An 18,401-nucleotide genomic window follows, 5' to 3' on the forward strand; every position below is an offset into this window, starting at 1 on the left:
GTATATTATTCTCAAATTTTTGTGCCATTTTCTCAGTCTTCGTGGTGGATTTTTCTAGGCCAGCCATTTTCTTTTCTACATCTGAGATTCTATTTTCTGTATGATCCTGCTTTTAATACTTTCAAGGGAGATTTTGACTTCCTGTATTATAGACTTCATCTCTAACAGTTCTGCTTGACTCTTTTGTAAAGTGTGTAATTCCTCTTTTAGATCTTGCAAGAATTTCCTCACCTCCTGGAACTCGCCAATTTATTTCTCCTTTTTCTTTAGCAGTTCATTGTCTCTCTTCTCTTCCATCTCACTTAGCTTCACCATTATGAATGTTCCAAATTCTTTATGACATTTCCATGATTTGCATTGAACTGCTTGTGGATGAAGAGGAGTTATTCTTTTCCCTTGAAGGAGAGGTATTTTCTTGCTTTCCCATATTTCTTGTGGTCCTGCGGTGATTTCTTGTCATCTGATGGATAGTGTGTTTCTTTCTAATTCTTAAAATTCAATCTGAGTGTTCAGGAGCAAGCAGAAAGAGGTGATCTGGAATCTCTTTGCCATTCTGTTGCGATCACTGGTCCAGCAGATTCAGTAGATATAGAGGAATGTTAACCCTAATAGTATTTCAATGTTTAGCTACAGTGCCCTTAGATCCATCACGCTAACTTTGTTTGCTAGAGGCTGAATTATCAGTAGAAAATCATTTTTCCTGTCCCCTGAAATGACTAGTTTGCAGGAGCCATGAGGAATCCTCTTCTCTCATTTCTTCATTCTTAAGAAATTTTCAATGCACACAAGAATGCATGTAAAAAGGAGAAGCTAAAGTAAAAAAAAAAAAAAAAAGGAAAATTTGGGGTCAGTAGCTGGTGTGGTGGTTAAGGTGTTGGATCTCACATAGCTTACTCCATGGTTCAAGTCCTAGAATGGCGGCTTGACAAACATGCTGGATTCAAGAGCATATGTGCCCAAAATCCAGAGAGAAAAAAGGAGGAGAAGGGATTGCAATGTGGCAATCCCCTCAAGAAATGATCTCTCACTTACCCTCTCTCTGTCTCTCTATTCTATCTTCCTCTGTAGGCCACAAATACCCTATGGCAAAAAATCTAAATAATAATAATAAATATGAGTCATTTAATACTTATTTCAATTTAAAAAAAACTAGAACTATTAACAAATGTGTACAATATAATGTAACATTCAATGTTGAAGAAGATGAATATGTATATATCCTTGATTTGATTAATACCAGATATGCATGCCTTAAAAACCCATACTATGGAACCAGCAGATTGCACAGTGGTTACATAGCTGAATTCCTACAGGGCCAAACATGGTTCAAGTCCTGGATCCAGTGCTTTCAAAATCACACTGGGCATGCATGCATGTGTACCTAAGATCCCAGGAGAATGGAGGAGACAGGAATGCAGTGTGGCCATCTCCCCTGGAAGATGAGTTCTCACTTTCCTTCTCACAGTGTCTGTCTGTCTCTGTCTCCCTGGCGAGCACACGCACCCTGAGGCAAAAACCTCTAAAAAAAATATTAAAACCCATATTAAATGGGGCCAGCAGGTGTGTGGTGGTTAAGGTGCTAGACTCGTACATGGCTGACAGCGGTTTGAGTCCCAAACTTGACCGCTTGAAAATCACTCCAGGTATGTGTGTGTACATGCCCCAAATCCCAGGAGAACAGAGGGGAAAGGATTGAGGCATGGTCATCCCCCCCAGTAGGGGATTTCTCACACTACCTCTCTTAGGCAAGTGTACACACCCCATGGCAAAAAAAAAAAAAAAAAAAAAAAAAAACCTATAATCCACAACAATAAATATTAATTATATGTAAACCAGAACTCATAATTTAAATAAAAATAATAAAAGAAAGATAAAGTGTTTTTATTCATTATTTTACTCATTTCTTTATCCCTTCATTAGATAGATGACAGAGATAAATAGACTAATATGTGTGAATTGATTCACTTTGATTTCACAGATGAAACCAGAATCCCCAGCATCTTCAGCATGGACTGAGTTCCAAGCAGGAGTAACAATCCAGAGCCTCTTCCACAGAAGTTTTTCATGAGTAATAACTTATTCATCTTTAACTTTATGGGTTCATAAATGATAAAGGAAGAAAGTAAATGTTTGAGACCAAACTAAAGATATCTGTCTTAAATTTAAGAGTTCTGTAGGAAAGAAAAATACCAAAGGAACCATGCTAATCTCAGAGATTTTCAAATTAACCACCTCAAAGTGAATTTTTATGATTGGCACTTACATTCTATCTTTCAAAAGTAAATTCAGAACTTAATCTGGTTTGATTTGGAGCTCAGAAATGTCAATTATATCACCTAAACTTGTGAGTCTGAGCTGCAGTGAAACATTTTAATTTAAAGTCTAATCCTTCATACTAAGTAGGAAGTTCCCAAATGGCTCTCCATAGGTCAGTGAAGCTGTGATGAGGTTTGCACCAGTCTACAGGAAAATGTAAAAAAAATAAGGGCAATGCAGCCCTTATTTTCTCATAAAGCTAAACTTGGTTCATTTTTATTATTATAGATACTATTTATGTTATCATTATCTTTTGGAATATGTCATTATTCACTAAATATTAACTGTATGTCCTAGTAGCAAATACTAAATGGTATGCACAATTAAAATATAACTCTAAATTATTCACTAAGTAAAGATCAGGAGGAAGAAAAATGGTAGCTACCATGGAAGGGTTTCTGCCAGCTAGTCCTTCCGGATGCTGCTGAGAGAATATCAATTTTTCTCCCTCTTAACCCTAGACTTGACTGGGGGTTGGGAAAGGCAGTGGACAGTGTTAGGGGAGGCCTAATGATATTTATGAAGAACTCTTTCTCTTAATTAATGATGTTTCATCATATGTATTATTGAGATATCAGTAGCCACTGAAGGACTCATCATAAACAGGAGAATGTAAGAACCTTTTAGATTGTTATCACTGGACCAAAAAAATTACATCTATTATTAAATTAACTACCCTCTCTGGGGTCCAAGAAGCCTTCTCTTTGCTATCTTCTCCAAGTTGATGAGTTTATATTCCTGTTGGACTGCGACTGGGATGAGCACTTTTCAATAGCTATTATAAAGTCCCTGAGGAAGCACATTCACCAGGTAGATGCCATATTTTTGTCCCACCCCAATCCTCTCCATCTTGGTGCCCTGCCATATGCTGTTGGAAAGTTGGGTCTGAACTGTGCTATCTACATGGCCATCCCTTTGTATAAAATGGATCTGTATGATCTGTATCAGTCTCAACACAACACAGAATATTTTACACTCTTTACATTAGATGACATAGATCCAGCCTTTGATAAAATACAACAACTAACATTCTCTTAGATTGTGAATTTGAAAGCTAAAGGACATAGCTTGTCTATCACACCTCTGCCAGCTGGTAATATCATAGGTGGAACAATATGGAAGATAGTCAAAGATGAAGAAGAAGAAATTGTTTATGCAGTTGATTCAACAAGAGGGAGATTCACTTAAATGGATGTTCCCTGGAAATCCTAAGCAGACACTTCCTGCTTATTACAGATTCATTTAATGCTATGTATGTGCAGCTTAGGAGAAAGCAGAGAGATGAGCCACTTCTGACAAATGTCCTGAAAATGCTTCAGGGTAATGGAACCATATTAATAGCAGTGGACACTTCAGGCAGAATTTTGAAACTTGTTAAACTTCTTGATCAAATTTGGGGAACTAAAGATGCAGGACTGAATGTTTACTCATTGGCACTGATAAATGATGTCAGCTATAATGTGATGGAGTTTTCTAAGTCCCAGGTAGAATGGATGAGTGATAAACTAATGAGATGTTTTAAAGACAAAAGAAATCATCTATTTCATTTTCACCATCTCTCTCTCTCTGCCATGGTCTTTCAGATTTGGCTCGAGTACCTAGCCCGAAAGTAGTACTTGCCAGCCAGCCTGACCTGGTATGTGGATTTTCAAGGGATCTCTTTATTTTTTGGTGTCAGGACCCTAAAATCTTAAATATTCTAACTTACAGAACTACTCTTGGGACTTCAGCACATTTCCTAATAGATAATCCTTCTGAAAAAAAATACAGAAATAGAGTTCAGGAAACGCGTTAAGCTTGAAGGGAAAGAACTTGAGGAATACTTGGAAAAAGAGAAACAAAAAAGAAATTGCAAAATAATTTGAGCAAAAGAGATGGATATAGATTCCAGTGATGAGAGCAACATTAAGGAAGATATTGATCAGCTGTCAGCTCATAAGATAAAACATGATCTGATGATGAAAGGTGAAGGTAGTCGTAAAGAAAGTTTCTTCAAGGAGGCAAAAAAGTCTTGCCCCAGAAAAAAGAATTAAATGAGACAAATATGGAGAGATTATCAAACCAGAGGATTCCTTAGTGCCAGAACTTCAAGCTGCAGAAGAAGAAAAATGCAAGTTGGAATCTGGCTTGACAAATGGAAATGAACCCATGGGTCAGGATTTATCTGATGTTCTTCCTAAGTGTATTTCAACAACAGAGTCTGTAGAAATAAAAGCCAGGGTTACATACACAGACATTAAGGATGCTCTGATGGAAATTCCATTTTTAAAATCATTAATCAGATGAAACCACAACAGTTGATCATGGTCCATGGCCCACCAGAGGCCAGTCAAGATCTGGCAGAGTGTTGTCGTGCATTTGGTGGGAAAGACATCAAAGTGTATATGCCAAAGTTACATAAAACGGTTGATGCCACTAGCAAAACATCCACCTACCAGGTGAGATTAAAACTCACTTGTCAGCTCCCTTCAGTTTCATAAGGCAAAAGATCTGAAATTAGCTTGACAGTTTTCAAAGTGAACACTGGAGTTATTTTAGAAGAAGAAGTAAAAGATGATGGCAAAAACTCAGAAATGCAAGTGGATCCTCCTTCAGATTCTAGTGTTATAGCACAACAAATGGCCATAAAAAGTCTGTTCGGAGGTGACGAGAAAGACACAGGTGAAGAAAAGTGAGATCATTCCTACTTTGGAACCCTTGCCATCTCATGAGGTTCCTGGACATCAGTCAATTTTTATGAACAAACCAAGACTCTCAAACTTCAAGTAAGTTCACTTTGGGGAGAGGATTCAGGCTGAATTTGTAGGAGGTGTACTGGTGTGCAACAATCAAGTAGCGGTTCATAAAATGGAAACTGGATGCATTGGATTAGAAGGCTGCCTCTGCCAAGATTTTTATAGGATAAGAGATCTTTTATATGAATAGCATGCCGTTGTGTAAAGGACATGATGTCAAGTTTCTGCTTGACTGTTCTAAGAAAAAAAGTCTTACCTTATTCTAAGCCTTTGCTGTTTTGTTTTGTAACATACAAAAAGAACCTTCTGGAAAAACTTCTATATATTAAATTTCTAAAAATATAAATGGAGATCATTTTGCTAATGCTTCAAATGAACATTCTACCTTTTTGTTTTCCAAATGACAGAGTCCTAACAAGTATACAGCCCCAGGAATTGAAGATGATGTGGTTTCCTTTTCAGACCCCTTGTTCTAAAAGGGCTTTTTACTTGAATGAAAAAATGCAACTTAGCTAATCAGTTCATGGCCTTAGAGAACCATGTTTGCATGAGTTCTAGCAAACTGCTTCTTATATTTTTGGATATGAGAAGTGAGAATTATTTAGAAAAGATGTGCTACCAAAAAAAATTAAAGAAGAGTTTTCCAAAGCTTATGTAACTTAAGAAAAAACAACAGAAATGAAGCATATGTGCTATGACTCTTCTTTGAATTCTAATATACGATGATTTCACATGAAGCATGTGTGCTCCATGCCTGTGTGTCCCAGTGATTCACTTTAATTTGAGGTAGTACATGTTTGGTTCAAAAATCAATTTTTATTTCTTCTATTTTTTGCTTTTCAATATTCTGTTGTTCTTCAATTAGAATCATAACACTGTCATTGAATATACATAATTTAAAAGAAAAAAAAATAACAGGAGAAAAAATCTGTTAGTCTGGGTCCAATAAGGAGAAAGAAACCACACCAACCACTTAGATACAGATAATTTAATACAAAGAGAACTAAGAGAACTCTTAAGATAGTATATAGATAGCAGTAGCAGGAATTAGCTACCACCCCTAGAATTGGGGAATAAGGGAAGAGGTTGTTAAAACTTAGGAATGTGGAAGAAGGGGGAATTCAAGGCAAGAAAGCCAACTAGAAACACTCACTGTGGCAACTTTCTGGGAAGAAAGACTAAAATTTTTCAATACATGCCTATATTTCCAGCAGAGGAGTGTGGTGAGACTGACTTAGCACAAGACTGCAAGAGACCTTGGAACACAGAATCTCTACCAAAACATAAAGAGAGAATCAATCCCCTAAACTCAGTAAGACTCCCAAGACTTCCCCACCACAAGGTAGAGCAAAGCAAAAGGACCTCTCCTCCAGAACTCCAATTTCACACTCACACCTCAGACTCCAAAACTCCCAGTCATCAGGAGAACATTGGAACAGATATGGAGCTAACACTATCACAGGGAAATACACCAATATTCCACTTCAGAAAACATTTTGGAACTCCCATCCCAATAGCACCCCAAGTCCATAGAGATAAGGGCCATTTTGGGAGCTGACCAGTGAAGGGATCTTGGATTGTGATGGGAACCAGGCAATCTGGCATCTCCACAGCCTGGAGGAAGCAGAAGACATGACACAAAGAAGAAACCCCTACGATTGGGGGAAAATAGGGTGAACTCCCACAACTAAAGCCTACCAGCTTCCCCAAACCAAGATCTGTACATCCAACCTCTTTCACCATTGAGTGGAGTATGAGATCTCCTCTACCACCCAACACAAATTGAGGGGAGTGGTTACCTCAGTTGAGGCCACTACAGTGCAGCTTCTCTGGACTTCAGTGGACTGCAAGTGTAGGCAAAGGAAAGGGGAGGAGTACCTGATAGAGAAGACGGTACCAGAAAGCCCCACTCTAAGTCAGAGAGGTAAGACTGGGCACTGCTCCAGACCATCTCCTGTTCCTGCAGTGCATGATCCAGCCACCTAATTCCTAGTGCAATTCTGCTCAAATAGGATTGACCTCCTTGAATACCAGGGATTTATGTCACAGTCTCTAGTGAAGGTCAGACAAGGAGACTTGGCTTGGGACTGTCTTGACCAACCTTCCTAGGGCCACATTCAGGACTTCTCGGGTGTTTCACACAGCCCACAAACAACCTGCTTGTCGAATAGGCTTGCCTACTGCTTTCTTAAATGAACTTGCCAGGGCTGCACCCAAATTTGACACCCTCTCTCATCACCAGAAATTATAGACAGGTAGATAAACCCTTCTTAGGTCTGCAAAGCACAGCAGTCATCCAGCACCTCCTGGATCAACATTGTGAAGGACATATCTAGGCCTTAGGAATCAAACTGTCCCCAGAAAGAACAGAAAGGTTCAATAGTCTTCATGGGCCAAAAAGACTGGGCATGTCCCCTCCTCTCCCTGACTGCCATCAAAGGGCCACATTCTGGCCTCAAGAATCACCTTATATCTGGGACCAGCAGTTTGCGTAATGGCTATGTCACTGGACTCCCACGTAGTCGACCGTGGTTTGAGTCCTGGACCCAGTGGCTTAAACTCACACTGGGCATGTGTGCGTGCATGCCCAAGATCACGGGAGGAGAATGGAGGAGAAGGGATTGTAGCGTGGCCATCCCCCCTGTAGGGTGATTTCTTGATTTCTATCTCTCTGTCTCTCTCTTTTGTCTTTCTGGCGAGTGCACGTGCCCTATAGCAAAAAACTCTCAAAAAAAAAAAAAAAAGAATCACCTTATATCTGACAATTTCATGCAAGCTACACAGGACTTGCTTCTTTGATCTCACAGATAAGTTTGCCACTGTACACATTTGACAGAGCTGTTCTTGGGTTTGGCGAGTGCTTCATTCCTGGTAGTTGCAGGCAGGTACCCAAACCCTGCTTGAATGTGAAAGGCATAGCCAGACTCTAGCTATTCCAGGACTACCTTGCCAGGACCACATTTGGAAGTTTATAGTTGACTCCTACCCAAAATTACAAGTAGGTACACAAGCCCTACTTGGATCTGGCCTGCCTTCTACATCTCCCATATCATCTTCATAGAGCCACATCTGCATCTTGAGGGTCCCCACCATGGGCATTTCACATAGGCTACACAGGACCTCTCCTTGGGTCACACAAGAAGGTTTGCCTCCAGCTCCTAAACAGACTAGCCAGGGCTACATTCAGGTTTCATGGGCTAATCTGGTCCCAAAAATTAAAAACAGATATCCAAGCCTGGCTTGGATCTGAAAAGGGAAATCTGGTTTCTGGCCTACTCTGGACTGCCCTTTCCAGGATCACATCTGGGTCCTGAGACTTCACTGGCCCACCAGGCATTAGAGTCTACTCCATAAATCAGGAAGTAGTGAGTATTCAACCAGATGCCCAAAAACCCCCACGTTGATAGGAAATATGAAAAAAAAAAAAAAGTGGATGAGGCCATCAGTGGCATAGTGGTTAAGGTAGCTGGATTCCACATAGCCAACTGTGTTGTTTGAATCCTGGACCTGGCAGCTTGAAAAACACATTGGACATGTATGTGTATTTGTTTGCCTAAAATCTCAAGAAGAGGATGAAAGAGAAAGAATTGTAGTATGGTCACCATTCTGGAGAGCGTACTTCCTCTCTCTCTCTCTCTCTCTCTCTCTCTCTCCAGTGAGCACACATGCCCTATAGACAAGGAAGAAGAGACAAAAAAGAAATAGCTCTCTCCCAAAGGAACTCAGTAATTCCTCACCAACAATGTATAACGTACAGAAAAATCACTGAAATGTTGAAAACAGAATTCAGAATATTAATCATAACAAAACTCAGTCAGATACAAGAGAAAACAGAGAACCAATTTTAGGAGATGAGAAAGACATTTTATGATGTGAAAAAAAGTTCTATAAAGAGAAGGTGCCCTAAAAAAGAATCAAACAGAACTTCTGGAGACAAAGCGACAATATATGAAATAAAAATTTCTCTCAAAAGCAGTAACAGAGTAGTCATGCAAAATTAAGAATTTGCAACCTTGAAAACAAAATCTCCTATTTAGTCCCAAGTCCAAGCCATTAAAAATGAGTATAGGGGTCGGCACCCCCATACCTCCCAGGGGGTGATTTCTCATGTTCCCTCTCGCTAGCCCTCTCACTAGCCCTCTCTCTCTCTCTGTCTCTCTCCAGTGAGTGTATGTGCCTTACAGCAACCTAAGAAAAAGAAAAAAAAAAAAAAAAGAGGATAACATAAGGAAAATTTAGATACCATTAAGAGAAATTTCTGGTTATTCCAGAAAATGAAGAGACGGGTAAAGGCATAGAAAATCTCTTTAACGAAATACTATTTGAGAACTTTCCAACTCTAGAGAGACATATAAACATTCAGATCTAGAAAATACAAAGTACAACAAATAAAATTAATGTAAGAATATCTTTCCAAGGCACATCACGGGAGAAATTGCAAAAGTCAAAGACAAAGGTAATATTCTAAACGTGGCAAAAGAGAAGCATCAAGTTACTTATAAAGGATATCCCATCAGACTAACCTCAGGATTCCCAGCAGAAACTATATGGGCAAGGAGTAAATAAAAAGAAATATTCAAAAATCTGAAAGACAAACACTGTATGTTCTCACTCAGTATACACCAAATGTCTGTACTCTGTGGCAGAAATAGAAAGATTTGAAGATATAAAAATAGAGAGGACAACTGTAAATACCAGAGACTGCATGGCGAGGATGTGATATGGATAAGAAGTGACTGGAGAAAAAAGCATTAAATAGACACAGGAAGGCAGGTGGATTAGGCAAATGGTTATGGAACAACATACCACTACTAAATGAAAAACTCAAACATTGCCAATTTTATACATATATACATATTGTATATATATAAAATATATATTATGTATATAATATTATATATATATTTTATATATTATACATATGTATATATGCATGTATATTACATGTACTATATATAAATGCATATATTACATGTATAATTATATGTGTGATTATACATATATCTCTCAAATGTGGTGTTCTTTGTTGAAAACAATGAATATGGTATTAATTATCCTTGATTTGATTGCTACACCCTACATACATGCTTTCAAAATCCATATTGTGTCCCACAAAGATGTATAATGATTAAATGTAAGTAAGAAATTATAAAACAAAATAGAAAAAAAAAGAGAATTATGAAGAAGGGAATCCAGGTGGCCCAAACCTCTGAGGAAGGAATGCTGCTCTCCTGGTGCTTGTGTTAGGGGCAAGAGGGGACCACACATGGTAAATCTTTTTGTGCAAATATTGGAAAACTGGCTTCATAAAAGCTATAAGAGAAAACAGAAGTTGTTTGGTGAAAAGGTGTTGCTGAGGGGCCAGCAGATGGTATAATGGTTACATCACTGGACTCCCACGTAGCTGGCCACAGTTGGAGTCCTGAACCCAGTGACTTAAATTCACTCATGACAGGAGTGCATGCATGCCCAGGACCCCAGGAGGAAAATGGAAGAGAGGAGATTGTGGCGTGACCATCTTCCCCCCTCCCCGGGGGGTAGGGGGACTGGGGGAAGAACTTATCACTTTCTGTCTGTCTTTCCCATAAGCACATATGCCCTATAGCAAAAATCTCTTTAAAAAAAAAAAAGAAAAAGAAAAGGTGTTGCTGAACTTATGTTCACAGGAATAGAAAAGGAAGAAAGAAAGGCAGCAGCTCACAAAAATGATCAAGTCCCTTCTTTCTGCTCTAGTTCCCCAGTCTCCCAGAGCCTAACAAGAAGCAACTGATAAAGTCAAAATGGGCTCTGCAGAGTCCCAGGCCCAGCATCACAGGACCAAGAATAGATGAAGTTAAAAACTTAGTAACTGAAACATCAATATTGGTTTTTTACTTTTTAATTAAAATTTTATTTATCTATAATATGTCACTAAGTGACATCACTTATAGAAAATTAATGGGAGTTCCAGTTTTCACCCTATTTTTAATGTGATTAATAAGAGTAAATATATTTGGAGCACTTCACTCTCTTTACAAAACTCTTAAATACACAATCTCCTTTAATCCTCAGAAAGCAGATATTATGAAATATGAAGTATTCCTAGATTTCTGTGTTCAAAATTTCACTTCTCAGAAAAGAGAGAAACCAATAGAGAAATTGCTATTCTGAGCACACAATAGTTCTAACAAACAAGGGTAATTTACTCAGAGAAGTGAAAGGACAGAGACCCTGAGAAAAAGTAAACAAGTTACCTCTCACCTTTGGGTTCATGTAGCTAGAGAGGGAAGGAATTCTGGTTGCTCTCCCCTTCACACTGCCACTTCCAGAAGTTTTTTTCAATGCTCTCTCCTTTGAAGCTTACACCATTACACATAACCACTGTTTTCTTCTCATCCTAATCATTCTCATTACCAATCTCCAAATCACTCCTTCACATTCATTCTTCTTCTTTTATTTTTTTCCAGAGAGAGATATTTCCTACCAGGTACATGCATCCACCGGAGAGACAGAAAGCAAGAAAGCAAGAAAATCACCCTCCAGGAGGGTGGTCACACACCATCCCTTCTCCTCCATTCTCCTCTCAAGACCTTGGGCACACATGCATCCAGTGTGAGGTTTAAGTCACCAGATCCAAGACTCAAGCCATGGTTGACAATGTGGGAGTTCTGAGACATAACCATTATGCCATCTGCTGGTCCCACACATTCATTAATTCTTTAAACATCTGACTCAGGATCTTTCTTTATACCCCAACTCATGTTTAATCATACACATGAAGAGACACTAAGTACTAACTGCATAGTTGTCTGACCTAGACCTCTACAACAAACGTAGCCTTTTCCCCAGTGAACCACTCCTGTCTCAGGACTATACCCAAAACTTTTGTCATCCCTCAAAACTACTACACTTTTTTTATTATTATTTCATCGCCAGACGGCACATACACTCACCAGGGAAAAAGAGAGAGAGAGAAAGAGCACTCCCAAATGAGGTATGGTCACACCACAACCTTTTTTCCCATTCCTCCTTTCTGTCAAGACTTTACACATACATACACACAAGTACTGCATGTTTTTTAGGCTATCAGGTCTGGGATGTGAGTCATAGTTGGCCATATGGCGTCCAGCTCTCTTAAACACTGTGCTAAGAGGCCAGTCCAGAATTGCTACATTTCTGAAATCTTAAACTCCCAAAACTTTACTCCACCTAAATTCTCTAATAATTTCACTCACCTCAAGGCTTACTTCAGTAAACCTGACTCTAGCCACTTTACCAGTTGATCAGTCCCTTTCTTTTAATTATGTTTTTGTAACTTAATCAAGAGAACATTGACCAAGCATGTGGAAAATAAATTATACTCTGTCTCCAATCTCATACCCTTGATTCTATTAAACTTTCTCTCAAAAGTCTCCTCTGACCTTACCTTTAGGAAATAACTTTCCCTTAGCAACAGATTCTTCATCTGTAAAAATGACTATGATAATAACCCCTAACCAATAGAATCTAACTACCTAAGTAATTGAGTAGTTATAAAACTTAAATGAGATGACACATGTAAAGAAACAACCATCATGACTCACCTATAAGTTCTTTTTTTAAAAATAATTATTTTGTTTAACTTTATTTATTAATTAATTTATTTATTTATTTTAATTTGATGAGAGAGAGAGGAAGAAATAAAGTGATAACACAAGTCAGCAGGTCCAGGATTCCAACCACAGTCAGTCATGTGAGAGTCTAATACCCTTAACTGCCATGCCATCTGCCAGTCCCCTCATCTACAAGTTCTTAAAAAATGTTAGCTATTTCTAGTAGCCACTGTTCACTCAACATACATTCTAACTCCTAATAAGTTGAGGCTAGAAAGCTGAAGACTATTCCCTAACCCTTATGCCTAGGGTGCAAAAGTTTATTTAAATCCCTACAATCAAATATTAAACTTGGCTTTGGCATCCATTGTTGCTGGTGTGGCTAGAACTGCAGTGTTACGGTCTGGGACAACTTCCTAAGTTGGTAGGCTATTTTTCTGCATATAGTAGAGACTTTGGAGCTGACAGTTGTGTTGCTATCTTTATGATACCACAGCCTCCTGATTTTCGCAAAGGCATGATCCCTTGACAGCCAGTGTGGCTTTGGGAACCATTCCTGGAACCTCAACCTACAATCTATAAGCCATTTAATATTCTGCGATGAATCTTTCTGCTCAAACTAGTTGGAATGAGTTCTCTTCTCCACAACTGAACACTAGCCAAAAAACTATTGTTACTATTTCTCCTAGAGAAAATTTCCACCTGGAAAGAAGATTTGTGATCAAGATGGCAATTCAGAGACAGATTTCATTGTGCATAATTGACTTGAAGTTATTGTAGATGGTAATTACACTCATAAGAAATGGCATGCAATGGTTTGTAATGGGTTTCAGTGAGTATTTATGGTATTGAAGTCTGATGTAAGGCTGCCCCTGTAGCATGGTGGTTAAGTGTCGTGTATTGGGAGCCAGATCACACATGGCCCACTATGGTTCAAATCCCAGCCCCGGCTGCTAGAAGGGAAAAAAAAAAAACTAGACATGTATGCCTGCATGCCCCAAATCCTGACAGAATGGAGAAATGGTGAAAAAGGGATTTTGGCATGACTACACCCCATTAGGGGGTGTTCTCTCTCTCTCTCTCTCTCTCTGAATACACATGCCCTATGGCAATTAAAAGAAAATAAATTTTGGTGTAGTAATTAAAATTATATATAAATTTCTTAACTGCAACTTAGTTTAGTAAAATAACATGTCATTGCTTTATAATATATTGCTTTGCAATATATTTATATAAGCAGATACCATGACTTTTCTACATAACCATTTTCTAAAACTAGAAACTACTCATTTGCATGCATCCACAGACCCTGCAAAGGCCAAGCACTGGGTCTGAGCTCTGATAGGGAGCATGATGAAACTCAGGTATCTTTTCTGCTGAGATCTTGATTTCATTCTGTCTGGATTTAATGGCTCTTTTTCCTTACTTTACCTTTATGCCCTTGAGCAGCTCTCACTATCATATCCTCTACCTTTAACCCTACTTCAAGTAATGAATGATGAACAGCTAAGAAACCTGTATGCTGCTCTTCATGGCTTTGACTTCTATGATCCCACAATTATTTTCTAGGTGAACAAACAAGAGCTGTAAAATAGACCCAGTAAATTTTTGTGGCAGATTGTCTGGCAGTAACAAATATTTATTGAGTACCAAAAAATATAAAGCATTCTAGGTAGCTGATATATACATCAAAAAAAAAAAAAGAAAAAAGACCTAGTTCCTGCTCTTAACTCTGAGGCACTGGCCATTTCACTTGAGTGTTTCTGCTTACTCGTAATGTCACTGAGATCAAACTGGAACAACAACAAAATGCGGAGATGCAGACCTTAATCTGAGATGTGTTTCTGTACCTATTAAACAAAACCCACCTAAAATCTCTTTTACTATAAATAATTTCCCCCAAATACTTTACTCAGACCTAGAAAAGGCTAGAATTTAGTGTGTAGAAAAACCAACAACAAAATAAATCCACTGTTGGTTGACATTTTCTATATCTTGATAAACATTTTGGCAACCCAGGCATATGCTTAATTCAAAACTTTTCTAATGGTACACTTAAGAATTGGATTTTAGGGGCCAACAGGTGGTGCAGTAGTTAAGTTGCTGTACTCCCTTCTGGCTAACCACAGTTCAAGTCCCAGACCTAGAGGCTTGCTTTCTCACTTTCTCTCTCACTCTCTCTCTCACTCTCTCATCTCCTTCTGGTGAGTGTACATGCCCTACAGCAAATTTTTAAAAATAATAATAAATAAAAATTAATTAAATAAAAGAATTGGAGTTTATTGTATGTAAATTTGGGGTCAAAAAAGGGAATAAAAAGGGAACCAGCAGTTAGCATAATGGCTATGTCGCTGGACTCCCACGTAGTCGACCACGGTTCGCATCCTGGACCCGGTGGCTTAGAACTCACGCCGGGCGTGTGTGCATGCGTGCCCAAGATCCCGAGAGGAGAGTGGAGGAGAAGGGATTGCAGCGTGACCATCCCCCCTGGGGGGGTGATTTCTCGCTTTCTGTCTCTATGTCTCTCTCTGTCTGTCTGGCGAGTGCACACGCCCTATAGCAAAAACCTCTCCAAAAAAAAAAGGGAATAAAAAGAAACCAAAAACAAATATTAAACAGTTCATTATGCGCACGCTAAAATGTATAGGAATAAAGTATATCAATGACTACAACTTACACTTTGAAACACATCAAAAAATAAGAATGAGTAATCTCCATGCTATCCTCCGCAGTAGCTATACTAATTTATATTCCCACCAATAGTGTAGGAGAGTTTTTCTCCACAATTATTCACAATTGCTAAGACATGGAACCAACCTAAATGTCCAAGAGAGGATAAATGGACTGAAAACATGTGGCACATATACACTACAGAATACTACTCAACCATAAAAAGCAATGAGACCATAGCATTAGATAGAAAGTGAACAAATATGAAAGATTTACTGCTAAGTGAAGCAAGCCAGACTATCAAAAAGAGGCATTGTATGTCCTGCTTAATATATACTGAATGCCTGCATTTTATGGTGGAATACTGAAATATTGGACAGTATAAAAGCATGGAGAACAACTATGAATACCAGCAACAGTATGGGAGAAGAGTGGGAAATGGCAGTGGGTGAGAGATTGGGAATCACGGGGGGAAAAAGAAAGAAAGAAAACTTTTGAGAAACACAAAATGGAAAATTATCTGGTGAAGATAATATGTATGGTAATATCTTTAATTGAGCCAAGATACAGTGTATTCTGGATGGGAAAATTCCTTTTTTATGCTGTAATGATATACAGTGAATGAATGTAGAAAATTAATAAAAAGGAAAAATATAAGAATGGATGAATGAAGGATAGAGAGATGAATGGATAGACAGATAATAAGGTAAATATAACACACTTAACAATAGTAGAAACTAGGTGACAGATTTCTTAAATAATTTCTTTTTCTTATATTGGCATTATCATTAAAAAGGTTGGAGGGGACTTGTACAATATGCAAATTGACACTAATCCTGGGACACATGGAGACAAGAGGAAAAAAAAAAACAAAAAACAACATCAACAGTAACAAGGCAAGGGGTTTATTTTTGAGGTACATGGAAGATGGATGAGAATAGGGAACATTAGCAAACTCATAGCATCCTGCTTAGGAAAAATCTGCAACCACCAGCTGAAAACTGTAATTTGAGATAAAATGAAAAAATCTGTAAAGTATTCTTTTAAGTATTTTTTATTACATTGGAAACAGATTGTCTTGCTTTTTGTTTTAATCAACTGGTATGGCTGCCTTCTGCAGGGATAAAGTGTATTCTAAGTGAAGGGTCTCACCTGAGGAAGAAGAGGACGGGAGGAGAAAATGAGGAGAAGGAGGACCAGCAGGTGGCATGGTGGTTAAGGTACTGACATTCCCATGTAGCCAATCATGGTTCGAGTCCCCTACCATGTGGCTTGCCTTCTCACTTTCCCTCTTTCTCTGTCTCTCTCTCTCTCTCTCTCTGGTCAAATTAAAATAAATGGATGAATAATTTTTTTTTAATTGTTTAAAGAAAAAGAGGGGAATAGGGAGTAGGGAAATGTGAAGTGAGGAATGGATAAGGGAGTGGATAAGGGAGAAAATTTGAAGTTCCAGAGCTAAGCATGAAGAAAGAAGAGTCAACTAGATAAGGACTGAAACAAGATAATTCAGTAAAATTCCATGGTGGTAGGAGGCCAAAGGACATTCTGAGACCAGAGAGGTGGCCTCATCCATTAGAAGTCATTTCAACACCACAGTGTAAATTCTGCTGCTATCCATTCCCTAAATCTTCGCTAAAGGCACTTAAGCTCATGAATGTTTTATGTGAATGGGCTTTTAGTGGACATCAAGCAGGGAGCTCAGTTTTGTTTCTGGGTCAATGTGGTGCAGAAATCTTGAGAAAGGCTTCAAGCTTCCACAGGCATTGGAATAGGAGGCGTCCAGGTCAATTTTATGTAGATCTCCAGGGCTAAGTATGAATGAGGAACGGAGGAGGGATCAGACATTAGCTTATTCAAGGAAAATCTGGCTTGCAGAGGAAAAAAAATGCAAAACCACTTGTTCTCATCCATTTTTAACCACCATCATTGCCAGGTTTGGAAATTCAGGAGAATCATTTTAAGTGGTCAGTCTTTTTACATGGGGTAACATTGCCACCTACTGGTATTGTAAAAAATAAAAATATCTTTTAAGTTTTAAAATTAAGATATTTTGAAAGCTTTAAAGGGTCTTTTGTCTTCTTTTGTGTGGGAACACAAGTTGCATAAGATGAGTTCTTTGAATACAATGACTTTCTCAGCTAATGGTAATCTCAGAGAAAGCAACTTTTTGCCTTCCAGATTCAGCAACCATTTCAGCCATTCTTGACAATGGTTTCCCATTCTTAGGTGGATCTGACCAGTTCCTCCTTTGGGCCCTACTCTATCCTATATATAGGATTATATAGGATATATATATATCCTATATATATATATACAGAGAGGCAGAGAGACAGAGAGAGAGAGAGAGAGAGAGAGAGAGAGAGAGCACTTGTACCATATACTATTCTATTTTCTTATTATTACATTTACTCCCTTTACTAAACCATAAACTCCTTAAAATTCAGGGACTCTGTCTTTTCTGCATTTATATTCCCAGCACCTGAAACAGAACCTGCACATTGAAGCTAATAAGTAGATAATAAATGAATAATTAAATGACTATCAAAAAGCACAGGCAAAGTAACCATCATTTAATGCAAACTTTTATTAATAACAAAATTTTAAATATTTTAATTTCTGATGCACACGTTATATACTTCCTTGCATATGTGGTGGTGATTTTTATCTTGCCTAATTAAACAAAGTTTTACAAATTTCATATACATAAAATCAGAATAGAGAAAAAATATGGAGTCAGTTGCTGGGATGATGATTAAGGTGGCTGGGTCCCACATGGCCATCTGTGAGGTTCGAGTCCCAGACCCAGCAGCTTGAAAAACTGGGCATGTGTGCATGCCCAAAATCCCAAGAGGAGAATGGAAGAGAAGGGATTGTGGCATAACCATCCCTCTTGAGGGCGATTTCTCATTTTTTGTCTCTCCCTCTGTCTTTAGAGAGTGGACATGCTCTATAGGAAAATAAAAAAAGGAAGAAGGAAGGAAGGAAGGAAGGAAGGAAGGAAGGAAGGAAGGAAGGAAGGAAGGAAGGAAGGAAAGAAAAAGAGAAAGAAAGAAAGAAAGAAAGAAAGAAAGAAAGAAAGAAAGAAAGAAAGAAAGAAAGAAAGAAAGGG

At 38.4% G+C, this 18,401-nt stretch overlaps 2 pseudogenes; one reads left to right on the forward strand and one right to left on the reverse strand.

Annotated features, from left to right (window-relative positions):
* The window catches only part of LOC102478883 (cleavage and polyadenylation specificity factor subunit 2 pseudogene), an 18,102-nt pseudogene extending 12,846 nt beyond the window's left edge, over window positions 1-5,256 (forward strand).
* Window positions 5,257-16,967: 11,711 nt separating this feature from the next.
* LOC102479311 (WD repeat and SOCS box-containing protein 1-like) overlaps window positions 16,968-18,401 on the reverse strand; it is a 22,161-nt pseudogene continuing 20,727 nt past the window's right edge.

This window comes from Tupaia chinensis, unplaced genomic scaffold (genome assembly GCF_000334495.1).
Source record: "Tupaia chinensis unplaced genomic scaffold, TupChi_1.0 Scaffold000350_1, whole genome shotgun sequence".
Taxonomy (NCBI): Eukaryota; Metazoa; Chordata; class Mammalia; order Scandentia; family Tupaiidae; genus Tupaia; species Tupaia belangeri.